Source organism: Desmodus rotundus, unplaced genomic scaffold, assembly GCF_022682495.2.
Source record: "Desmodus rotundus isolate HL8 unplaced genomic scaffold, HLdesRot8A.1 manual_scaffold_54, whole genome shotgun sequence".
NCBI classification, from domain to species: Eukaryota; Metazoa; Chordata; class Mammalia; order Chiroptera; family Phyllostomidae; genus Desmodus; species Desmodus rotundus.
The window spans coordinates 232,201-257,532 of record NW_026527632.1 but is presented as its reverse complement, the minus strand read 5'-3'; positions in this window follow the sequence as shown (position 1 = coordinate 257,532).

The following is a 25,332-nucleotide window of genomic DNA, read 5'->3' as shown; positions in this document are numbered from 1 at the left end:
CCGCAGCCCAGCGCCTGCAGGATGAGTACCGCAGAGCTGACTGAGCCACGCAGTCCAGCGTCCGGAGGATGTTTCCCTCCTGCCCGGTTGGTCGAACCCCGTGGCCCGTGACTCGACGATGAGTCCCGCCGGGCTGGCTGGTCGAACCCCCAGACCCCGTGCACGGAGGCTGAGTGCCGCCGGGCCACCCAGTCGACCGCTGTGGCCCCCGCGCGCGGAGCCTGAGTCCCGCCGTGGAGGCTGGTGGAGCCCCGCGGCCCGCGCCAACAGGCTCAGACCGGCCGGGCAGGCTGCTGGAGCCCCGGGACCGGAGGCGAGTCCCGCCGGTCCCACTGGTCGACCCCCGCCGCCTGAGCGAGGAGGCTCAGTCCCGCCGGGCCTGCTGGTCGACCGCTGTGGCACCCAGCCCGGAGGCTGAGTCCCTCTAGGCCGGCTGGTCGAACCCCGCCGTAAGAGCCAGGAAGCTCAGTCCCGAAGGGCAGGCTAGTGGACCAAGTGCTCGGAGGCTCAGTCCCACCGGGCCGGCTGGTCGAGTCCCGCAGCCCAGCGCCTGCAGGATGAGTACCGCCGAGCTGACTGAGCCCCGCAGCACAGCGTCCGGAGGCTGTTTCCCGCCTGGCCGTCTGGCCGGACCCCGTGGCCCGCGCCTCGAAGATGAGTCCCGCAGGGCAGTCTGGTCGAAACCACACACCCCGAGCCCGGAGGCAGAGTCCCGCCGGGCCAGCTGGTCGACCCCCCGCGGCCCCGCGCAGAGAGGCCAAGTCCAGCCCGGCCAGCTGGTCGACCCCCGCGGCCCCGCGCCCAGAGGCCAAGTCCCGCCCGGCCATCTAGTTGACCCCCGCGGCCCCGCCCCCAGAGGCCAAGTCCCGCTCGGCCAGCTGGTCGACCCCCGCGGCCCGCGCCAGGAGGCTCCGTCCGGCCGGGAAGTCTGGTGGAGCACCGCGCTCGGAGGCTCAGTCCGGCTGTGCTGGCTGGTGGAGCACCGCGCCCGGAGGCCAAGTCCCGCCGGGACGGCTGGTCGACCCCCGCGGCCTGAGCTAGGACGCTCAGTCCCGCCGTGCCGGCTGGTCGACTGCCGTGGCACCCAGCCCGGAGGCTGAGTCCCTCTAGGCCGGCTGGTCGAACCCCGCCGTAAGAGCCAGGAAGCTCAGTCCCGAAGGGCAGGCTAGTGGACCAAGTGCTCGGAGGCTCAGTCCCACCGGGCCGGCTGGTCGAGTCCCGCAGCCCAGCGCCTGCAGGATGAGTACCGCCGAGCTGACTGAGCCCCGCAGCACAGCGTCCGGAGGCTGTTTCCCGCCTGGCCGTCTGGCCGGACCCCGTGGCCCGCGCCTCGAAGATGAGTCCCGCAGGGCAGTCTGGTCCAAACCACACACCCCGAGCCCGGAGGCAGAGACCCGCCGGGCCAGCTGGTCGACCCCCCGCGGCCCCGCGCCCAGAGGCCAGGTCCCACCCGGCCAGCTGGTCGAACCCCGCGGCCCCGCGCCCAGAGGCCAAGTCCCGCCCGGCCAGCTGGTTGACCCCCGCGGCCCCGCCCCCAGAGGCCAAGTCCCGCTCGGCCAGCTGGTTGACCCCCGCGACCCCGCCCAAAGGCCAAGTGCCGCTCGGCCAGCTGGTTGACCCCCGCGGCCCCGCGCACAGAGGCCAAGTCCCGCCCGGCCAGCTGGTCGACCCCCGCGGCCCCGCGCCCAGAGGCCAAGTCCTGCCCGGCCAGCTGGTTGACCCCCGCGGCCCCGCCCCCAGAGGCCAAGTCCCGCTCGGCCAGCTCGTCGACCCCCGCGGGCCGCGCCAGGAGGCTCCGTCCGGCCGGGCTGTCTGGTGGAGCACCGCGCTCGGAGGCTCAGTCCGGCTGTGCTGGCTGGTGGAGCATCGCGCCCGGAGGCCAAGTCCCGCCGGGACGGCTGGTCGACCCCCGCGGCCTGAGCTAGGACGCTCAATCCCGCCGGGCCGGCTGGTCGACTGCCGTGGCACCCAGCCCGGAGGCTGAGTCCCTCTAGGCCGGCTGGTCGAACCCCGCCGTAAGAGCCAGGAAGCTCAGTCCCGACGGGCAGGCTAGTGGACCAAGTGCTCGGAGGCTCAGTCCCACCGGGCCGGCTGGTCGAGTCCCGCAGCCCAGCGCCTGCAGGATGAGTACCGCCGAGCTGACTGAGCCCCGCAGCACAGCGTCCGGAGGCTGTTTCCCGCCTGGCCGTCTGGCCGGACCCCGTGGCCCGCGCCTCGAAGATGAGTCCCGCAGGGCAGTCTGGTCGAAACCACACACCCCGAGCCCGGAGGCAGAGTCCCGCCGGGCCAGCTGGTCGACACCCCGCGGCCCCGCGCACAGAGGCCAAGTCCCGCCCGGCCATCTAGTTGACCCCCGCGGCCCCGCCCCCAGAGGCCAAGTCCCGCTCGGCCAGCTGGTCGACCCCCGCGGCCCGCGCCAGGAGGCTCCGTCCGGCCGGGAAGTCTGGTGGAGCACCGCTCTCGGAGGCTCAGTCCGGCTGTGCTGGCTGGTGGAGCACCGCGCCCGGAGGCCAAGTCCCGCCGGGACGGCTGGTCGACCCCCGCGGCCTGAGCTAGGACGCTCAGTCCCGCCGGGCCGGATGGTCGACTACCGTGGCACCCAGCCCGGAGGCTGAGTCCCTCTAGGCCGGCTGGTCGAACCCCGCCGTAAGAGCCAGGAAGCTCAGTCCCGACGGGCAGGCTAGTGGACCAAGTGCTCGGAGGCTCAGTCCCACCGGGCCGGCTGGTCGAGTCCCGCAGCCCAGCGCCTGCAGGATGAGTACCGCCGAGCTGACTGAGCCACGCAGTCCAGCGTCCGGAGGATGTTTCCCTCCTGCCCGGTTGGTCGAACCCCGTGGCCCGTGACTCGACGATGAGTCCCGCCGGGCTGGCTGGTCGAACCCCCAGACCCTGTGCACGGGGGCTGAGTCCCGCCGGGCCTGCTGGTCGAGGTCCGCGTCCAGGAGCGTCCGCGGAGCGTCGTTCGATCGCCCGACACGGCCTGCCTCGGTCGGCAGCTCCGGAACGGCCAGGTGCCAACCACCTCAGGCGTTCCCCCACCACGGACCAGGGGCGTCGTTCGGTCTGTCCGTCCGTCACCGCGGGCGCCCGCGCGTGCTGGTCGACCCGTGCAGGCGGCCATACCGCCCTACTAATCCTGCAGGTGCAACCTCGGGCCCAGAGGCCGGGCACCGACACGCCGGCGCCACCCGCACGATCCCGCAAGCACCGCCGGCCTGCTGGAAGTCCAGCGCGTGCGACGTGGCCAAATCGCGTCCGTCGTGGCTCCGGAAGGAACGAACGATATACAAACGGCCGCCAGGTGGCGCCCGACAACTGTCGCGCGCGTCAGCGGGACCGAGCCGGATCACCGGGCGGCCAGGGCGACCCACTACCCGGCCGTAGGGCCGATCCTGTCCCGGCACACCACGTCCGCCTCGGAGCTCCCGGACTCCACGGCGAGACCGCGGCTGCGGTAGGGGGGCTGGGAAAGAAGACCTTAGGCTCTCGGGCCACGGTGGCCGGGTGCCTGGCACGCGACAGAATTTCCCCTGAGTCGCCGGCGGGCAGGCGCGACAGTACCACACCGAGCTTCCACCCCCACGACCGTCTCCACCCCAATACCCTCCAAGCCGCCGCCGCCGCCGCCTACAGAACGCGACCCTCGAGGCGTCGGGAAGGGGCGGAAAGTGCTGCGGCGATGGCACGGGACCCCTGCCCCGGTCTTGGCACGCGCTGGGGTCCGGGGACGCTTCGGGCCTAAGTCATGCCGGGCCAGATGGTCGACCCCGCAGCCAAGCGCCTGCAGGCTTAGTAGCGCCGAGCTGACTGAGCCCCGCAGCCCAGCGTCCGGAGGCTGTTTCCCGCCTGGCCGTCTGGCCGGACCCCGTGGACCGCGCCTGGACGATGAGTCCCGCAGGGCAGTCTGGTCGAAACCACACACCACGAGCCCGGAGGCAGAGTCCCTCCGGGCCAGCTGGTCGATCCCCCGCGGCCCCGCGCCCAGAGGCCAAGTCCCGCCCGGCCAGCTGGTTGACCCCCACGACCCGCGCCCAGAGGCCAAGTCCCGCCCGGCCAGCTGGTTGACCCCCGCGGCCCTGCGCACAGAGGCCAAGTCCCGCCCGGCCAGCTGGTCGACCCCCGCGGCCCCGCGCCCAGAGGCCAAGTCCCGCCCGGCCAGCTGGTTGACCCCCGCGGCCCCGCGCGCAGAGGCCAAGTCCCGCTCGGCCAGCTCGTCGACCCCCGCGGGCCGAGCCAGGAGGCTCCGTCCGGCCGGGCAGTCTGGTGGAGCACCGCGCTCGGAGGCTCAGTCCGGCTGTGCTGGCTGGTGGAGCATCGCGCCCGGAGGCCAAGTCCCGCCGGGACGGCTAGTCGACCCCCGCGGCCTGAGCTAGGACGCTCAGTCCCGCCTGGCCGGCTGGTCGACTGCCGTGGCACCCAGCCCGGAGGCTGAGTCCCTCCAGGCCGGCTGGTCGAACCCCGCCGTAAGAGCCAGGAAGCTCAGTCCCGACGGGCAGGCTAGTGGACCAAGTGCTCGGAGGCTCAGTCCCACCGGGCCGGCTGGTCGAGTCCCGCAGCCCAGCGCCTGCAGGATGAGTACCGCAGAGCTGACTGAGCCACGCAGTCCAGCGTCCGGAGGATGTTTCCCTCCTGCCCGGTTGGTCGAACCCCGTGGCCCGTGACTCGACGATGAGTCCCGCCGGGCTGGCTGGTCGAACCCCCAGACCCCGTGCACGGAGGCTGAGTGCCGCCGGGCCACCCAGTCGACCGCTGTGGCCCCCGCGCGCGGAGCCTGAGTCCCGCCGTGGAGGCTGGTGGAGCCCCGCGGCCCGCGCCAACAGGCTCAGACCGGCCGGGCAGGCTGCTGGAGCTCCGGGCCCGGAGGCGAGTCCCGCCGGTCCCACTGGTCGACCCCCGCCGCCTGAGCGAGGAGGCTCAGTCCCGCCGGGCCTGCTGGTCGACCGCCGTGGCACCCAGCCCGGAGGCTGAGTCCCTCTAGGCCGGCTGGTCGAACCCCGCCGTAAGAGCCAGGAAGCTCAGTCCCGAAGGGCAGGCTAGTGGACCAAGTGCTCGGAGGCTCAGTCCCACCGGGCCGGCTGGTCGAGTCCCGCAGCCCAGCGCCTGCAGGATGAGTACCGCCGAGCTGACTGAGCCCCGCAGCACAGCGTCCGGAGGCTGTTTCCCGCCTGGCCGTCTGGCCGGACCCCGTGGCCCGCGCCTCGAAGATGAGTCCCGCAGGGCAGTCTGGTCGAAACCACACACCCCGAGCCCGGAGGCAGAGTCCCGCCGGGCCAGCTGGTCGACCCCCCGCGGCCCCGCGCCCAGAAGCCAAGTCGCGCCCGGCCAGCTGGTCGACCCCCGCGGCCCCGCGCCAAGAGGCCAGGTCCCGCCCGGCCAGCTGGTTGACCCCCGCGACCCCGCGCCCAGAGGCCAAGTCCCGCTCGGCCAGCTGGTTGACCCCCGCGGTCCCGCGCACAGAGGCCAAGTCCCGCCGGGCCAGCTGGTCGACCCCCGCGGCCCCGCGCCCAGAGGCCAAGTCCCGCCCGGCCAGCTGGTTGACCCCCGCGGCCCCGCCCCCAGAGGCCAAGTCCCGCTCGGCCAGCTGGTCGACCCCCGCGGGCCGCGCCTGGAGGCTCCGTCCGGCCGGGCAGTCTGGTGGAGCACCGCGCTCGGAGGCTCAGTCCGGCTGTGCTGGCTGGTGGAGCATCGCGCCCGGAGGCCAAGTCCCGCCGGGACGGCTGGTCGACCCCCGCGGCCTGAGCTAGGACGCTCAGTCCCGCCGGGCCGGCTGGTCGACTGCCGTGGCACCCAGCCCGGAGGCTGAGTCCCTCTAGGCCGGCTGATCGAACCCCGCCGTAAGAGCCAGGAAGCTCAGTCCCGACGGGCAGGCTAGTGGACCAAGTGCTCGGAGGCTCAGTCCCACCGGGCCGGCTGGTCGAGTCCCGCAGCCCAGCGCCTGCAGGATGAGTACCGCCGAGCTGACTGAGCCACGCAGTCCAGCGTCCGGAGGATGTTTCCCTCCTGCCCGGTTGGTCGAACCCCGTGGCCCGTGACTCGACGATGAGTCCCGCCGGGCTGGCTGGTCGAACCCCCAGACCCCGTGCACGGAGGCTGAGTGCCGCCGGGCCACCCAGTCGACCGCTGTGGCCCCCGCGCGCGGAGCCTGAGTCCCGCCGTGGAGGCTGGTGGAGCCCCGCGGCCCGCGCCAACAGGCTCAGACCGGCCGGGCAGGCTGCTGGAGCCCCGGGCCCGGAGGCGAGTCCCGCCGGTCCCACTGGTCGACCCCCGCCGCCTGAGCGAGGAGGCTCAGTCCCGCCGGGCCTGCTGGTCGACCGCCGTGGCCCCGAGCCCGGAGGCTGAGTCCCGCTGGACGGCTGGTCTACACCCGTGGCCCGCGCCCGGACAATGAATGCCGCCGGGCCAGCTGGTCGACGGACCGGGCCCACGCCTCGAGGCTGTGTCCCGCCGGGCTGGCTGGTCGACCCCCGTGGCCCGCTACCGCAAGCTGAGTCCCACCGTGCAGCTGGTCGAACCCACAGACCCCGTGCACGGGGGCTGAGTCCCGCCGGGCCTGCTGGTCGAGGTCCGCGTCCAGGAGCGTCCGCGGAGCGTCGTTCGATCGCCCGACACGGCGTGCCTCGGTCGGCAGCTCCGGAACGGCCAGGTGCCAACCACCTCAGGCGTTCCCCCACCACGGACCAGGGGCGTCGTTCGGTCTGTCCGTCCGTCACCGCGGGCGCCCGCGCGTGCTGGTCGACACGTGCAGGCGGCCATACGGCCCTACTAATCCTGCAGGGGCAACCTCGGGCCCAGAGGCCGGGCACCGACACGCCGGCGCCACCCGCACGATCCCGCAAGCACCGCCGGCCTGCTGGAAGTCCAGCGCGTGCGACGTGGCCAAATCGCGTCCCTCGTGGCTCCGGAAGGAACGAACGATATACAAACGGCCGCCAGGTGGCGCCCGACAACCGTCGCGCGCGTCAGCGGGACCGAGCCGGATCACCGGGCGGCCAGGGCGACCTGCCGCCCTTCCGTAGGGCCGATCCCGTCCCGGCACACCACGTCCGCCTCGGAGCTCCCGGACTCCACGGCGAGACCGCGGCAGCGGTAGGGGGGCTGGGAAAGAAGACCTTAGGCTCTCGGGCCACGGTGGCCGGGTGCCTGGCACGCGACAGAATTTCCCGAGTCGCCGGCGGGCAGGCGCGACAGTACCACACGGAGCTTCCACCCCCACGACCGTCTCCACCCCAATACCCTCCAAGCCGCCGCCGCCGCCGCCTACGGAACGCGACCCCCGAGGCGTCGGGAAGGGGCGGAAAGCGCCGCGGCGATGGCACGGGACCCCCGCCCCGGTCTTGGCACGCGCTGGGGTCCGGGGACGCTTCGGGCCTAAGTCATGACGGGCCAGATGGTCGACCCCGCAGCCAAGCGCCCGCAGGCTTAGTAGCGCCGAGCTGACTGAGCCCCGCAGCCCAGCGTCCGGAGGCTGTTTCCCGCCTGGCCGTCTGGCCGGACCCCGTGGCCCGCGCCTCGAAGATGAGTCCCGCAGGGCAGTCTGGTCGAAACCACACACCCCGAGCCCGGAGGCAGAGTCCCGCCGGGCCAGCTGGTCGACCCCCCGCGGCCCCGCGCCCAGAGGCCAGGTCCCGCCCGGCCAGCTGGTCGACCCCCGCGGCCCCGCGACCAGAGGCCAAGTCCCGCCCGGCCAGCTGGTTGACCCCCGCGGCCCCGCCCCCAGAGGCCAAGTCCCGCTCGGCCAGCTGGTTGACCCCCGCGGCCCTGCGCACAGAGGCCAAGTCCCGCCCGGCCAGCTGGTCGACCCCCGCGGCCCCGCGCCCAGAGGCCAAGTCCCGCCCGGCCAGCTGGTTGACCCCCGCGGCCCCGCGCGCAGAGGCCAAGTCCCGCTCGGCCAGCTCGTCGACCCCCGCGGGCCGAGCCAGGAGGCTCCGTCCGGCCGGGCAGTCTGGTGGAGCACCGCGCTCGGAGGCTCAGTCCGGCTGTGCTGGCTGGTGGAGCATCGCGCCCGGAGGCCAAGTCCCGCCGGGACGGCTAGTCGACCCCCGCGGCCTGAGCTAGGACGCTCAGTCCCGCCTGGCCGGCTGGTCGACTGCCGTGGCACCCAGCCCGGAGGCTGAGTCCCTCTAGGCCGGCTGGTCGAACCCCGCCGTAAGAGCCAGGAAGCTCAGTCCCGACGGGCAGGCTAGTGGACCAAGTGCTCAGAGGCTCAGTCCCACCGGGCCGGCTGGTCGAGTCCCGCAGCCCAGCGCCTGCAGGATGAGTACCGCAGAGCTGACTGAGCCACGCAGTCCAGCGTCCGGAGGATGTTTCCCTCCTGCCCGGTTGGTCGAACCCCGTGGCCCGTGACTCGACGATGAGTCCCGCCGGGCTGGCTGGTCGAACCCCAGACCCCGTGCACGGAGGCTGAGTGCCGCCGGGCCACCCAGTCGACCGCTGTGGCCCCCGCGCGCGGAGCCTGAGTCCCGCCGTGGAGGCTGGTGGAGCCCCGCGGCCCGCGCCAACAGGCTCAGACCGGCCGGGCAGGCTGCTGGAGCCCCGGGCCCGGAGGCGAGTCCCGCCGGTCCCACTGGTCGACCCCCGCCGCCTGAGCGAGGAGGCTCAGTCCCGCCGGGCCTGCTGGTCGACCGCTGTGGCACCCAGCCCGGAGGCTGAGTCCCTCTAGGCCGGCTGGTCGAACCCCGCCGTAAGAGCCAGGAAGCTCAGTCCCGAAGGGCAGGCTAGTGGACCAAGTGCTCGGAGGCTCAGTCCCACCGGGCCGGCTGGTCGAGTCCCGCAGCCCAGCGCCTGCAGGATGAGTACCGCCGAGCTGACTGAGCCCCGCAGCACAGCGTCCGGAGGCTGTTTCCCGCCTGGCCGTCTGGCCGGACCCCGTGGCCCGCGCCTCGAAGATGAGTCCCGCAGGGCAGTCTGGTCGAAACCACACACCCCGAGCCCGGAGGCAGAGTCCCGCCGGGCCAGCTGGTCGACCCCCCGCGGCCCCGCGCAGAGAGGCCAAGTCCAGCCCGGCCAGCTGGTCGACCCCCGCGGCCCCGCGCCCAGAGGCCAAGTCCCGCCCGGCCATCTAGTTGACCCCCGCGGCCCCGCCCCCAGAGGCCAAGTCCCGCTCGGCCAGCTGGTCGACCCCCGCGGCCCGCGCCAGGAGGCTCCGTCCGGCCGGGAAGTCTGGTGGAGCACCGCGCTCGGAGGCTCAGTCCGGCTGTGCTGGCTGGTGGAGCACCGCGCCCGGAGGCCAAGTCCCGCCGGGACGGCTGGTCGACCCCCGCGGCCTGAGCTAGGACGCTCAGTCCCGCCGTGCCGGCTGGTCGACTGCCGTGGCACCCAGCCCGGAGGCTGAGTCCCTCTAGGCCGGCTGGTCGAACCCCGCCGTAAGAGCCAGGAAGCTCAGTCCCGAAGGGCAGGCTAGTGGACCAAGTGCTCGGAGGCTCAGTCCCACCGGGCCGGCTGGTCGAGTCCCGCAGCCCAGCGCCTGCAGGATGAGTACCGCCGAGCTGACTGAGCCCCGCAGCACAGCGTCCGGAGGCTGTTTCCCGCCTGGCCGTCTGGCCGGACCCCGTGGCCCGCGCCTCGAAGATGAGTCCCGCAGGGCAGTCTGGTCCAAACCACACACCCCGAGCCCGGAGGCAGAGACCCGCCGGGCCAGCTGGTCGACCCCCCGCGGCCCCGCGCCCAGAGGCCAGGTCCCACCCGGCCAGCTGGTCGAACCCCGCGGCCCCGCGCCCAGAGGCCAAGTCCCGCCCGGCCAGCTGGTTGACCCCCGCGGCCCCGCCCCCAGAGGCCAAGTCCCGCTCGGCCAGCTGGTTGACCCCCGCGACCCCGCCCAAAGGCCAAGTGCCGCTCGGCCAGCTGGTTGACCCCCGCGGCCCCGCGCACAGAGGCCAAGTCCCGCCCGGCCAGCTGGTCGACCCCCGCGGCCCCCGCGCCCAGAGGCCAAGTCCTGCCCGGCCAGCTGGTTGACCCCCGCGGCCCCGCCCCCAGAGGCCAAGTCCCGCTCGGCCAGCTCGTCGACCCCCGCGGGCCGCGCCAGGAGGCTCCGTCCGGCCGGGCTGTCTGGTGGAGCACCGCGCTCGGAGGCTCAGTCCGGCTGTGCTGGCTGGTGGAGCACCGCGCCCGGAGGCCAAGTCCCGCCGGGACGGCTGGTCGACCCCCGCGGCCTGAGCTAGGAGGCTCAGTCCCGCCGGGCCGGCTGGTCGACTGCCGTGGCACCCAGCCCGGAGGCTGAGTCCCTCTAGGCCGGCTGGTCGAACCCCGCCGTAAGAGCCAGGAAGCTCAGTCCCGACGGGCAGGCTAGTGGACCAAGTGCTCGGAGGCTCAGTCCCACCGGGCCGGCTGGTCGAGTCCCGCAGCCCAGCGCCTGCAGGATGAGTACCGCCGAGCTGACTGAGCCCCGCAGCACAGCGTCCGGAGGCTGTTTCCCGCCTGGCCGTCTGGCCGGACCCCGTGGCCCGCGCCTCGAAGATGAGTCCCGCAGGGCAGTCTGGTCGAAACCACACACCCCGAGCCCGGAGGCAGAGTCCCGCCGGGCCAGCTGGTCGACCCCCCGCGGCCCCGCGCCCAGAGGCCAAGTCCCGCCCGGCCAGCTGGTTGACCCCCGCAACCCCGCGCCCAGAGGCCAAGTCCCACTCGGCCAGCTGGTTGACCCCCGCGGCCCCGCGCACAGAGGCCAAGTCCCGCCCGGCCAGCTTGTCGACCCCCGCGGCCCCGCGCCCAGAGGCCAAGTCCCGCCCGGCCAGCTGGTTGACCCCCGCGGCCCCGCCCCCAGAGGCCAAGTCCCGCTCGGCCAGCTCGTCGACCCCCGCGGGCCGAGCCAGGAGGCTCCGTCCGGCCGGGCAGTCTGGTGGAGCACCGCGCTCGGAGGCTCAGTCCGGCTGTGCTGGCTGGTGGAGCACCGCGCCCGGAGGCCAAGTCCCGCCGGGACGGCTGGTCGACCCCCGCGGCCTGAGCTAGGACGCTCAGTCCCGCCGGGCCGGCTGGTCGACTGCCGTGGCACCCAGCCCGGAGGCTGAGTCCCTCTAGGCCGGCTGGTCGAACCCCGCCGTAAGAGCCAGGAAGCTCAGTCCCGACGGGCAGGCTAGTGGACCAAGTGCTCGGAGGCTCAGTCCCACCGGGCCGGCTGGTCGAGTCCCGCAGCCCAGCGCCTGCAGGATGAGTACCGCCGAGCTGACTGAGCCACGCAGTCCAGCGTCCGGAGGATGTTTCCCTCCTGCCCGGTTGGTCGAACCCCGTGGCCCGTGACTCGACGATGAGTCCCGCCGGGCTGGCTGGTCGAACCCCCAGACCCTGTGCACGGGGGCTGAGTCCCGCCGGGCCTGCTGGTCGAGGTCCGCGTCCAGGAGCGTCCGCGGAGCGTCGTTCGATCGCCCGACACGGCCTGCCTCGGTCGGCAGCTCCGGAACGGCCAGGTGCCAACCACCTCAGGCGTTCCCCCACCACGGACCAGGGGCGTCGTTCGGTCTGTCCGTCCGTCACCGCGGGCGCCCGCGCGTGCTGGTCGACCCGTGCAGGCGGCCATACCGCCCTACTAATCCTGCAGGTGCAACCTCGGGCCCAGAGGCCGGGCACCGACACGCCGGCGCCACCCGCAGGATCCCGCAAGCACCGCCGGCCTGCTGGAAGTCCAGCGCTTGCGACGTGGCCAAATCGCGTCCGTGGTGGCTCCGGAAGGAACGAACGATATACAAACGGCCGCCAGGTGGCGCCCGACAACTGTCGCGCGCGTCAGCGGGACCGAGCCGGATCACCGGGCGGCCAGGGCGACCCACTGCCCGGCCGTAGGGCCGATCCCGTCCCGGCACACCACGTCCGCCTCGGAGCTCCCGGACTCCACGGCGCGACCGCGGCTGCGGTAGGGGGGCTGGGAAAGAAGACCTTAGGCTCTCGGGCCACGGTGGCCGGGTGCCTGGCACGCGACAGAATTTCCCCTGAGTCGCCGGCGGGCAGGCGCGACAGTACCACACCGAGCTTCCACCCCCACGACCGTCTCCACCCCAATACCCTCCAAGCCGCCGCCGCCGCCGCCTACAGAACGCGACCCCCGAGGCGTCGGGAACGGGCGGAAAGTGCTGCGGCGATGGCACGGGACCCCTGCCCCGGTCTTGGCACGCGCTGGGGTCCGGGGACGCTTCGGGCCTAAGTCATGCCGGGCCAGATGGTCGACCCCGCAGCCAAGCGCCTGCAGGCTTAGTAGCGCCGAGCTGACTGAGCCCCGCAGCCCAGCGTCCGGAGGCTGTTTCCCGCCTGGCCGTCTGGCCGGACCCCGTGGCCCGCGCCTGGACGATGAGTCCCGCAGGGCAGTCTGGTCGAAACCACACACCCCGAGCCCGGAGGCAGAGTCCCTCCGGGCCAGCTGGTCGATCCCCCGCGGCCCCGCGCCCAGAGGCCAAGTCCCGCCCGGCCAGCTGGTTGACCCCCGCGACCCCGCGCCCAGAGGCCAAGTCCCATTCGGCCAGCTGGTTGACCCCGCGGCCCCGCGCCCAGAGGCCAAGTCCCGCCCGGCCAGCTGGTCGACCCCCGCGACCCCGCGCCCAGAGGCCCAGTCCCACTCGGCCAGCTGGTTGACCCCCGCGGCCCCGCGCACAGAGGCCAAGTCCCGCCCGGCCAGCTGGTTTACCCCCGCGGCCCCGCCCCCAGAGGCCAAGTCCCGCTCGGCCAGCTCGTCGACCCCCGCGGGCCGAGCCAGGAGGCTCCGTCCGGCCGGGCAGTCTGGTGGAGCACCGCGCTCGGAGGCTCAGTCCGGCTGTGCTGGCTGGTGGAGCATCGCGCCCGGAGGCCAAGTCCCGCCGGGACGGCTGGTCGACCCCCGCGGCCTGAGCTAGGACGCTCAGTCCCGCCGGGCCGGCTGGTCGACTGCCGTGGCACCCAGCCCGGAGGCTGAGTCCCTCTAGGCCGGCTGGTCGAACCCCGCCGTAAGAGCCAGGAAGCTCAGTCCCGACGGGCAGGCTAGTGGACCAAGTGCTCGGAGGCTCAGTCCCACCGGGCCGGCTGGTCGAGTCCCGCAGCCCAGCGCCTGCAGGATGAGTACCGCCGAGCTGACTGAGCCACGCAGTCCAGCGTCCGGAGGATGTTTCCCTCCTGCCCGGTTGGTCGAACCCCGTGGCCCGTGACTCGACGATGAGTCCCGCCGCGCTGGCTGGTCGAACCCCCAGACCGCGTGCACGGAGGCTGAGTGCCGCCGGGCCACCCAGTCGACCGCTGTGGCCCCCGCGCGCGGAGCCTGAGTCCCGCCGTGGAGGCTGGTGGAGCCCCGCGGCCCGCGCCAACAGGCTCAGACCGGCCGGGCAGGCTGCTGGAGCCCCGGGCCCGGAGGCGAGTCCCGCCGGTCCCACTGGTCGACCCCCGCCGCCTGAGCGAGGAGGCTCAGTCCCGCCGGGCCTGCTGGTCGACCGCCGTGGCCCCGAGCCCGGAGGCTGAGTCCCGCTGGACGGCTGGTCTACACCCGTGGCCCGCGCCCGGACAATGAATGCCGCCGGGCCAGCTGGTCGACGGCCCGGGCCCACGCCTCGAGGCTGTGTCCCGCCGGGCTGGCTGGTCGACCCCCGTGGCCCGCTACCGCAAGCTGAGTCCCACCGTGCAGCTGGTCGAACCCACAGACCCCGTGCACGGGGGCTGAGTCCCGCCGGGCCTGCTGGTCGAGGTCCGCGTCCAGGAGCGTCCGCGGAGCGTCGTTCGATCGCCCGACACGGCCTGCCTCGGTCGGCAGCTCCGGAACGGCCAGGTGCCAACCACCTCAGGCGTTCCCCCACCACGGACCAGGGGCGTCGTTCGGTCTGTCCGTCCGTCACCGCGGGCGCCCGCGCGTGCTGGTCGACTCGTGCAGGCGGCCATACGGCCCTACTAATCCTGCAGGGGCAACCTCGGGCCCAGAGGCCGGGCACCGACACGCCGGCGCCACCCGCACGATCCCGCAAGCACCGCCGGCCTGCTGGAAGTCCAGCGCTTGCGACGTGGCCAAATCGCGTCCGTCGTGGCTCCGGAAGGAACGAACGATATACAAACGGCCGCCAGGTGGCGCCCGACAACCGTCGCGCGCGTCAGCGGGACCGAGCCGGATCACCGGGCGGCCAGGGCGACCTGCCGCCCTTCCGTAGGGCCGATCCCGTCCCGGCACACCACGTCCGCCTCGGAGCTCCCGGACTCCACGGCGAGACCGCGGCAGCGGTAGGGGGGCTGGGAAAGAAGACCTTAGGCTCTCGGGCCACGGTGGCCGGGTGCCTGGCACGCGACAGAATTTCCCGAGTCGCCGGCGGGCAGGCGCGACAGTACCACACGGAGCTTCCACCCCCACGACCGTCTCCACCCCAATACCCTCCAAGCCGCCGCCGCCGCCGCCTACGGAACGCGACCCCCGAGGCGTCGGGAAGGGGCGGAAAGCGCCGCGGCGATGGCACGGGACCCCCGCCCCGGTCTTGGCACGCGCTGGGGTCCGGGGACGCTTCGGGCCTAAGTCATGCCGGGCCAGATGGTCGACCCCGCAGCCAAGCGCCCGCAGGCTTAGTAGCGCCGAGCTGACTGAGCCCCGCAGCCCAGCGTCCGGAGGCTGTTTCCCGCCTGGCCGTCTGGCCGGACCCCGTGGCCCGCGCCTGGACGATGAGTCCCGCAGGGCAGTCTGGTCGAAACCACACACCCCGAGCCTGGAGGCAGAGTCCCGCCCGGCCAGCTGGTCGACCCCTGCGGCCCGCGCCAGGAGGCTCCGTCCGGCCGGGCAGTCTCGTGGGGAACCGCTCTCGGAGGCTCAGTCCGGCTGTGCTGGCTGGTGGAGCACCGCGCCCGGAGGCCGAGTCCCGCCGGGACGGCTGGTCGACCCCCGCGGCCCGCGCCAGGACGCTCCGTCCGGCCGGGCAGTCTGGTGGAGAACCGCTCTCGGAGGCTCAGTCCGGCTGTGCTGGCTGGAGGAGCACCGCGCCCGGAGGCCGAGTCCCGCCGGGACGGCTGGTCGACCCCCGCCGTACGAGCCAGGAAGCTCAGTCCCGACGGACAGGCAGGTGGACCAAGTGCTCGGAGGCTCAGTCCGGCTGTGCTGGCTGGTGGAGCACCGCGCCCGGAGGCCAAGTCCCGACGGGATGGCTGGTCGACCCCCGCAGCCTGAGCTAGGACGCTCAGTCCCGCCGGGCCGGCTGGTCGACTGCCGTGGCACCCAGCCCGGAGGCTGAGTCCCTCTAGGCCGGCTGCTCGAACCCCGCCGTAAGAGCCAGGAAGCTCAGTCCCGACGGGCAGGCTAGTGGACCAAGTGCTCGGAGGCTCAGTCCCACCGGGCCGGCTGGTCGAGTCCCGCAGCCCAGCGCCTGCAGGATGAGTACCGCCGAGCTGACTGAGCCACGCAGTCCAGCGTCCGGAGGATGTTTCCCTCCTGCCCGGTTGGTCGAACCCCGTGGCCCGTGACTCGACGATGAGTCCCGCCGGGCTGGCTGGTCGAACCCCCAGACCGCGTGCACGGAGGCTGAGTGCCGCCGGGCCAACCAGTCGACCGCTGTGGCCCCCGCGCGCGGAGCCTGAGTCCCGCCGTGGAGGCTGGTGGAGCCCCGCGGCCCGCGCCAACAGGCTCAGACCGGCCGGGCAGGCTGCTGGAGCCCCGGGCCCGGAGGCGAGTCCCGCCGGTCCCACTGGTCGACCCCCGCCGCCTGAGCGAGTAGGCTCAGTCCCGCCGGGCCTGCTGGTCGACCGCCGTGGCCCCGAGCCCGGAGGCTGAGTCCCTCTAGGCCGGCTGGTCGAACCCCGCCGTAAGAGCCAGGAAGCTCAGTCCCGAAGGGCAGGCTAGTGGACCAAGTGCTCGGAGGCTCAGTCCCACCGGGCCGGCTGGTCGAGTCCCGCAGCCCAGCGCCTGCAGGATGAGTACCGCCGAGCTGACTGAGCCCCGCAGCACAGCGTCCGGAGGCTGTTTCCCGCCTGGCCGTCTGGCCGGACCCCGTGGCCCGCGCCTCGAAGATGAGTCCCGCAGGGCAGTCTGGTCGAAACCACACACCCCGAGCCCGGAGGCAGAGTCCCGCCGGGCCAGCTGGTCGACCCCCCGCGGCCCCGCGCACAGAGGCCAAGTCCCGCCCGGCCAGCTGGTCGACCCCCGCGGCCCCGCGCCCAGAGGCCAGGTCCCGCCCGGCCAGCTGGTTCACCCCCGCGACCCCGCGCCCAGAGGCCAAGTCCCGCTCGGCCAGCTGGTTGACCCCCGCGGTCCCGCGCACAGAGGCCAAGTCCCGCCCGGCCAGCTGGTCGACCCCCGCGGCCCCGCGCCCAGAGGCCAAGTCCCGCCCGGCCAGCTGGTTGACCCCCGCGGCCCCGCCCCCAGAGGCCAAGTCCCGCTCGGCCAGCTCGTCGACCCCCGCGGGCCGCGCCAGGAGGCTCCGTCCGGCCGGGCAGTCTGGTGGAGCACCGCGCTCGGAGGCTCAGTCCGGCTGTGCTGGCTGGTGGAGCATCGCGCCCGGAGGCCAAGTCCCGCCGGGACGGCTGGTCGACCCCCGCGGCCTGAGCTAGGACGCTCAGTCCCGCCGGGCCGGCTGGTCGACTGCCGTGGCACCCAGCCCGGAGGCTGAGTCCCTCTAGGCCGGCTGGTCGAACCCCGCCGTAAGAGCCAGGAAGCTCAGTCCCGACGGGCAGGCTAGTGGACCAAGTGCTCGGAGGCTCAGTCCCACCGGGCCGGCTGGTCGAGTCCCGCAGCCCAGCGCCTGCAGGATGAGTACCGCCGAGCTGACTGAGCCACGAAGTCCAGCGTCCGGAGATGTTTCCCTCCTGCCCGGTTGGTCGAACCCCGTGGCCCGTGACTCGACGATGAGTCCCGCCGGGCTGGCTGGTCGAACCCCCAGACCCTGTGCACGGGGGCTGAGTCCCGCCGGGCGTGCGGGTCGAGGTCCGCGTCCAGGAGCGTCCGCGGAGCGTCGTTCGATCGCCCGACACGGCCTGCCTCGGTCGGCAGCTCCGGAACGGCCAGGTGCCAACCACCTCAGGCGTTCCCCCACCACGGACCAGGGGCGTCGTTCGGTCTGTCCGTCCGTCACCGCGGGCGCCCGCGCGTGCTGGTCGACCCGTGCAGGCGGCCATACCGCCCTACTAATCCTGCAGGTGCAACCTCGGGCCCAGAGGCCGGGCACCGACACGCCGGCGCCACCCGCAGGATCCCGCAAGCACCGCCGGCCTGCTGGAAGTCCAGCGCTTGCGACGTGGCCAAATCGCGTCCGTCGTGGCTCCGGAAGGAACGAACGATATACAAACGGCCGCCAGGTGGCGCCCGACAACTGTCGCGCGCGTCAGCGGGACCGAGCCGGATCACCGGGCGGCCAGGGCGACCCACTGCCCGGCCGTAGGGCCGATCCCGTCCCGGCACACCACGTCCGCCTCGGAGCTCCCGGACTCCACGGCGCGACCGCGGCTGCGGTAGGGGGGCTGGGAAAGAAGACCTTAGGCTCTCGGGCCACGGTGGCCGGGTGCCTGGCACGCGACAGAATTTCCCCTGAGTCGCCGGCGGGCAGGCGCGACAGTACCACACCGAGCTTCCACCCCCACGACCGTCTCCACCCCAATACCCTCCAAGCCGCCGCCGCCGCCGCCTACAGAACGCGACCCCCGAGGCGTCGGGAACGGGCGGAAAGTGCTGCGGCGATGGCACGGGACCCCTGCCCCGGTCTTGGCACGCGCTGGGGTCCGGGGACGCTTCGGGCCTAAGTCATGCCGGGCCAGATGGTCGACCCGCAGCCAAGCGCCTGCAGGCTTAGTAGCGCCGAGCTGACTGAGCCCCGCAGCCCAGCGTCCGGAGGCTGTTTCCCGCCTGGCCGTCTGGCCGGACCCCGTGGACCGCGCCTGGACGATGAGTCCCGCAGGGCAGTCTGGTCGAAACCACACACCCCGAGCCCGGAGGCAGAGTCCCGCCGGGCCAGCTGGTCGACACCCCGCGGCCCCGCGCACAGAGGCCAAGTCCCGCCCGGCCAGCTGGTCGACCCCCGCGGCCCCGCGCCCAGAGGCCAAGTCCCGCCCGGCCAGCTGGTTGACCCCCGCGGCCCCGCGCGCAGAGGCCAAGTCCCGCTCGGCCAGCTCGTCGACCCCTGCGGGCCGAGCCAGGAGGCTCCGTCCGGCCGGGCAGTCTGGTGGAGCACCGCGCTCGGAGGCTCAGTCCGGCTGTGCTGGCTGGTGGAGCATCGCGCCCGGAGGCCAAGTCCCGCCGGGACGGCTGGTCGACCCCCGCGGCCTGAGCTAGGACGCTCAGTCCCGCCGGGCCGGCTGGTCGACTGCCGTGGCACCCAGCCCGGAGGCTGAGTCCCTCTAGGCCGGCTGGTCGAACCCCGCCGTAAGAGCCAGGAAGCTCAGTCCCGACGGGCAGGCTAGTGGACCAAGTGCTCGGAGGCTCAGTCCCACCGGGCCGGCTGGTCGAGTCCCGCAGCCCAGCGCCTGCAGGATGAGTACCGCCGAGCTGACTGAGCCACGCAGTCCAGCGTCCGGAGGATGTTTCCCTCCTGCCCGGTTGGTCGAACCCCGTGGCCCGTGACTCGACGATGAGTCCCGCCGCGCTGGCTGGTCGAACCCCCAGACCGCGTGCACGGAGGCTGAGTGCCGCCGGGCCACCCAGTCGACCGCTGTGGCCCCCGCGCGCGGAGCCTGAGTCCCGCCGTGGAGGCTGGTGGAGCCCCGCGGCCCGCGCCAACAGGCTCAGACCGGCCGGGCAGGCTGCTGGAGCCCCGGGCCCGGAGGCGAGTCCCGCCGGTCCCACTGGTCGACCCCCGCCGCCTGAGCGAGGAGGCTCAGTCCCGCCGGGCCTGCTGGTCGACCGCCGTGGCCCCGAGCCCGGAGGCTGAGTCCCGCTGGACGGCTGGTCTACACCCGTGGCCCGCGCCCGGACAATGAATGCCGCCGGGCCAGCTGGTCGACGGCCCGGGCCCACGCCTCGAGGCTGTGTCCCGCCGGGCTGGCTGGTCGACCCCCGTGGCCCGCTACCGCAAGCTGAGTCCCACCGTGCAGCTGGTCGAACCCACAGACCCCGTGCACGGGGGCTGAGTCCCGCCGGGCCTGCTGGTCGAGGTCCGCGTCCAGGAGCGTCCGCGGAGCGTCGTTCGATCGCCCGACACGGCCTGCCTCGGTCGGCAGCTCCGGAACGGCCAGGTGCCAACCACCTCAGGCGTTCCCCCACCACGGACCAGGGGCGTCGTTCGGTCTGTCCGTCCGTCACCGCGGGCGCCCGCGCGTGCTGGTCGACTCGTGCAGGCGGCCATACGGCCCTACTAATCCTGCAGGGGCAACCTCGGGCCCAGAGGCCGGGCACCGACACGCCGGCGCCACCCGCACGATCCCGCAAGCACCGCCGGCCTGCTGGAAGTCCAGCGCGTGCGACGTGGCCAAATCGCGTCCGTCGTGGCTCCGGAAGGAACGAACGATATACAAACGGCCGCCAGGTGGCGCCCGACAACCGTCGCGCGCGTCAGCGGGACCGAGCCGGATCACCGGGCGGCCAGGGCGACCTGCCGCCCTTCCGTAGGGCCGATCCCGTCCCGGCACACCACGTCCGCCTCGGAGCTCCCGGACTCCACGGCGAGACCGCGGCAGCGGTAGGGGGGCTGGGAAAGAAGACCTTAGGCTCTCGGGCCACGGTGGCCGGGTGCCTGGCACGCGACAGAATTTCCCGAGTCGCCGGCGGGCAGGCGCGACAGTACCACACGGAGCTTCCACCCCCACGACCGTCTCCACCCCAATACCCTCCAAGCCGCCGCCGCCGCCGCCTACGGAACGCGACCCCCGAGGCGTCGGGAAGGGGCGGAAAGCGCCGCGGCGATGGCACGGGACCCCCGCCCCGGTCTTGGCACGCGCTGGGGTCCGGGGACGCTTCGGGCCTAAGTCATGCCGGGCCAGATGGTCGACCCCGCAGCCAAGCGCCCGCAGGCTTAGTAGCGCCGAGCTGACTGAGCCCCGCAGCCCAGCGTCCGGAGGCTGTTTCCCGCCTGGCCGTCTGGCCGGACCCCGTGGCCCGCGCCTGGACGATGAGTCCCGCAGGGCAGTCTGGTCGAAACCACACACCCCGAGCCTGGAGGCAGAGTACCGCCCGGCCAGCTGGTCGACCCCTGCGGCCCGCGCCAGGAGGCTCCGTCCGGCCGGGCAGTCTCGTGGGGAACCGCTCTCGGAGGCTCAGTCCGGCTGTGCTGGCTGGTGGAGCACCGCGCCCGGAGGCCGAGTCCCGCCGGGACGGCTGGTCGACCCCCGCGGCCCGCGCCAGGACGCTCCGTCCGGCCGGGCAGTCTGGTGGAGAACCGCTCTCGGAGGCTCAGTCCGGCTGTGCTGGCTGGAGGAGCACCGCGCCCGGAGGCCGAGTCCCGCCGGGACGGCTGGTCGACCCCCGCGGCCTGAGCTAGGACGCTCAGTCCCGCCGGGCCGGCTGGTCGAGTCCCGCAGCCCAGCGCCTGCAGGATGAGTACCGCCGAGCTGACTGAGCCACGCAGTCCAGCGTCCGGAGGATGTTTCCCTCCTGCCCGGTTGGTCGAACCCCGTGGCCCGTGACTCGACGATGAGTCCCGCCGGGCTGGCTGGTCGAACCCCCAGACCGCGTGCACGGAGGCTGAGTGCCGCCGGGCCACCCAGTCGACCGCTGTGGCCCCCGCGCGCGGAGCCTGAGTCCCGCCGTGGAGGCTGGTGGAGCCCCGCGGCCCGCGCCAACAGGCTCAGACCGGCCGGGCAGGCTGCTGGAGCCCCGGGCCCGGAGGCGAGTCCCGCCGGTCCCACTGGTCGACCCCCGCCGCCTGAGCGAGGAGGCTCAGTCCCGCCGGGCCTGCTGGTCGACCGCCGTGGCACCCAGCCCGGAGGCTGAGTCCCTCTAGGCCGGCTGGTCGAACCCCGCCGTAAGAGCCAGGAAGCTCAGTCCCGAAGGGCAGGCTAGTGGACCAAGTGCTCGGAGGCTCAGTCCCACCGGGCCGGCTGGTCGAGTCCCGCAGCCCAGCGCCTGCAGGATGAGTACCGCCGAGCTGACTGAGCCCCGCAGCACCGCGTCCGGAGGCTGTTTCCCGCCTGGCCGTCTGGCCGGACCCCGTGGCCCGCGCCTCGAAGATGAGTCCCGCAGGGCAGTCTGGTCGAAACCACACACCCCGAGCCCGGAGGCAGAGTCCCGCCGGGCCAGCTGGTCGAACCCCCGCGGCCCCGCGCCCAGAAGCCAAGTCGCGCCCGGCCAGCTGGTCGACCCCCGCGGCCCCGCGCCCAGAGGCCAGGTCCCGCCCGGCCAGCTGGTTGACCCCCGCGACCCCGCGCCCAGAGGCCAAGTCCCGCTCGGCCAGCTGGTTGACCCCCGCGGTCCCGCGCACAGAGGCCAAGTCCCGCCCGGACAGCTGGTCGACCCCCGCGGCCCCGCGCCCAGAGGCCAAGTCCCGCCCGGCCAGCTGGTTGACCCCCGCGGCCCCGCCCCCAGAGGCCAAGTCCCGCTCGGCCAGCTCGTCGACCCCCGCGGGCCGCGCCAGGAGGCTCCGTCCGGCCGGGCAGTCTGGTGGAGCACCGCGCTCGGAGGCTCAGTCCGGCTGTGCTGGCTGGTGGAGCACCGCGCCCGGAGGCCAAGTCCCGCCGGGACGGCTGGTCGACCCCCGCGGCCTGAGCTAGGACGCTCAGTCCCGCCGGGCCGGCTGGTCGACTGCCGTGGCACCCAGCCCGGAGGCTGAGTGCCTCTAGGCCGGCTGGTCGAACCCCGCCGTAAGAGCCAGGAAGCTCAGTCCCGACGGACAGGCTAGTGGACCAAGTGCTCGGAGGCTCAGTCCCACCGGGCCGGCTGGTCGAGTCCCGCAGCCCAGCGCCTGCAGGATGAGTACCGCCGAGCTGACTGAGCCACGCAGTCCAGCGTCCGGAGGATGTTTCCCTCCTGCCCGGTTGGTCGAACCCCGTGGCCCGTGACTCGACGATGAGTCCCGCCGGGCTGGCTGGTCGAACCCCCAGACCCCGTGCACGGAGGCTGAGTGCCGCCGGGCCACCCAGTCGACCGCTGTGGCCCCCGCGCGCGGAGCCTGAGTCCCGCCGTGGAGGCTGGTGGAGCCCCGCGGCCCGCGCCAACAGGCTCAGACCGGCCGGGCAGGCTGCTGGAGCCCCGGGCCCGGAGGCGAGTCCCGCCGGTCCCACTGGTCGACCCCCGCCGCCTGAGCGAGGAGGCTCAGTCCCGCCGGGCCTGCTGGTCGACCGCCGTGGCCCCGAGCCCGGAGGCTGAGTCCCGCTGGACGGCTGGTCTACACCCGTGGCCCGCGCCCGGACAATGAATGCCGCCGGGCCAGCTGGTCGACGGCCCGAGCCCACGCCTCGAGGCTGTGTCCCGCCGGGCTGGCTGGTCGACCCCCGTGGCCCGCTACCGCAAGCTGAGTCCCACCGTGCAGCTGGTCGAACCCACAGACCCCGTGCACGGGGGCTGAGTCCCGCCGGGCCTGCTGGTCGAGGTCCGCGTCCAGGAGCGTCCGCGGAGCGTCGTTCGATCGCCCGACACGGCGTGCCTCGGTCGGCAGCTCCGGAACGGCCAGGTGCCAACCACCTCAGGCGTTCCCCCACCACGGACCAGGGGCGTCGTTCGGTCTGTCCGTCCGTCACCGCGGGAGCCCGCGCGTGCTGGTCGACCCGTGCAGGCGGCCATACGGCCCTACTAATCCTGCAGGGGCAACCTCGGGCCCAGAGGCCGGGCACCGACACGCCGGCGCCACCCGCACGATCCCGCAAGCACCGCCGGCCTGCTGGAAGTCCAGCGCGTGCGACGTGGCCAAATCGCGTCCCTCGTGGCTCCGGAAGGAACGAACGATATACAAACGGCCGCCAGGTGGCGCCCGACAACCGTCGCGCGCGTCAGCGGGACCGAGCCGGATCACCGGGCGGCCAGGGCGACCTGCCGCCCTTCCGTAGGGCCGATCCCGTCCCGGCACACCACGTCCGCCTCGGAGCTCCCGGACTCCACGGCGAGACCGCGGCAGCGGTAGGGGGGCTGGGAAAGAAGACCTTAGGCTCTCGGGCCACGGTGGCCGGGTGCCTGGCACGCGACAGAATTTCCCGAGTCGCCGGCGGGCAGGCGCGACAGTACCACACGGAGCTTCCACCCCCACGACCGTCTCCACCCCAATACCCTCCAAGCCGCCGCCGCCGCCGCCTACGGAACGCGACCCCCGAGGCGTCGGGAAGGGGCGGAAAGCGCCGCGGCGATGGCACGGGACCCCCGCCCCGGTCTTGGCACGCGCTGGGGTCCGGGGACGCTTCGGGCCTAAGTCATGCCGGGCCAGATGGTCGACCCCGCAGCCAAGCGCCCGCAGGCTTAGTAGCGCCGAGCTGACTGAGCCCCGCAGCCCAGCGTCCGGAGGCTGTTTCCCGCCTGGCCGTCTGGCCGGACCCCGTGGCCCGCGCCTGGACGATGAGTCCCGCAGGGCAGTCTGGTCGAAACCACACACCCCGAGCCTGGAGGCAGAGTCCCGCCCGGCCAGCTGGTCGACCCCTGCGGCCCGCGCCAGGAGGCTCCGTCCGGCCGGGCAGTCTCGTGGAGAACCGCTCTCGGAGGCTCAGTCCGGCTGTGCTGGCTGGTGGAGCACCGCGCCCGGAGGCCGAGTCCCGCCGGGACGGCTGGTCGACCCCCGCGGCCCGCGCCAGGACGCTCCGTCCGGCCGGGCAGTCTGGTGGAGAACCGCTCTCGGAGGCTCAGTCCGGCTGTGCTGGCTGGAGGAGCACCGCGCCCGGAGGCCGAGTCCCGCCGGGACGGCTGGTCGACCCCCGCCGTACGAGCCAGGAAGCTCAGTCCCGACGGACAGGCAGGTGGACCAAGTGCTCGGAGGCTCAGTCCGGCTGTGCTGGCTGGTGGAGCACCGCGCCCGGAGGCCAAGTCCCGACGGGACGGCTGGTCGACCCCCGCGGCCTGAGCTAGGACGCTCAGTCCCGCCGGGCCGGCTGGTCGACTGCCGTGGCACCCAACCCGGAGGCTGAGTCCCTCTAGGCCGGCTGGTCGAACCCCGCCGTAAGAGCCAGGAAGCTCAGTCCCGACGGGCAGGCTAGTGGACCAAGTGCTCGGAGGCTCAGTCCCACCGGGCCGGCTGGTCGAGTCCCGCAGCCCAGCGCCTGCAGGATGAGTACCGCCGAGCTGACTGAGCCACGCAGTCCAGCGTCCGGAGGATGTTTCCCTCCTGCCCGGTTGGTCGAACCCCGTGGCCCGTGACTCGACGATGAGTCCCGCCGGGCTGGCTGGTCGAACCCCCAGACCGCGTGCACGGAGGCTGAGTGCCGCCGGGCCACCCAGTCGACCGCTGTGGCCCCCGCGCGCGGAGCCTGAGTCCCGCCGTGGAGGCTGGTGGAGCCCCGCGGCCCGCGCCAACAGGCTCAGACCGGCCGGGCAGGATGCTGGAGCCCCGGGCCCGGAGGCGAGTCCCGCCGGTCCCACTGGTCGACCCACGCCGCCTGAGCGAGGAGGCTCAGTCCCGCCGGGCCTGCTGGTCGACCGCCGTGGCACCCAGCCCGGAGGCTGAGTCCCTCTAGGCCGGCTGGTCGAACCCCGCCGTAAGAGCCAGGAAGCTCAGTCCTGAAGGGCAGGCTAGTGGACCAAGTGCTCGGAGGCTCAGTCCCACCGGGCCGGCTGGTCGAGTCCCGCAGCCCAGCGCCTGCAGGATGAGTACCGCCGAGCTGACTGAGCCCCGCAGCACAGCGTCCGGAGGCTGTTTCCCGCCTGGCCGTCTGGCCGGACCCCGTGGCCCGCGCCTCGAAGATGAGTCCCGCAGGGCAGTCTGGTCGAAACCACACACCCCGAGCCCGGAGGCAGAGTCCCGCCGGGCCAGCTGGTCGACCCCCCGCGGCCCCGCGCCCAGAAGCCAAGTCGCGCCCGGCCAGCTGGTCGACCCCCGCGGCCCCGCGCCCAGAGGCCAGGTCCCGCCCGGCCAGCTGGTTGACCCCCGCGGTCCCGCGCACAGAGGCCAAGTCCCGCCCGGCCAGCTGGTCGACCCCCGCGGCCCCGCGCCCAGAGGCCAAGTCCCGCCCGGCCAGCTGGTTGACCCCCGCGGCCCCGCCCCCAGAGGCCAAGTCCCGCTCGGCCAGCTGGTCGACCCCCGCGGGCCGCGCCTGGAGGCTCCGTCCGGCCGGGCAGTCTGGTGGAGCACCGCGCTCAGAGGCTCAGTCCGGCTGTGCTGGCTGGTGGAGCATCGCGCCCGGAGGCCAAGTCCCGCCGGGACGGCTGGTCGACCCCCGCGGCCTGAGCTAGGACGCTCAGTCCCGCCGGGCCGGCTGGTCGACTGCCGTGGCACCCAGCCCGGAGGCTGAGTCCGTCTAGGCCGGCTGGTCGAACCCCGCCGTAAGAGCCAGGAAGCTCAGTCCCGACGGGCAGGCTAGTGGACCAAGTGCTCGGAGGCTCAGTCCCACCGGGCCGGCTGGTCGAGTCCCGCAGCCCAGCGCCTGCAGGAT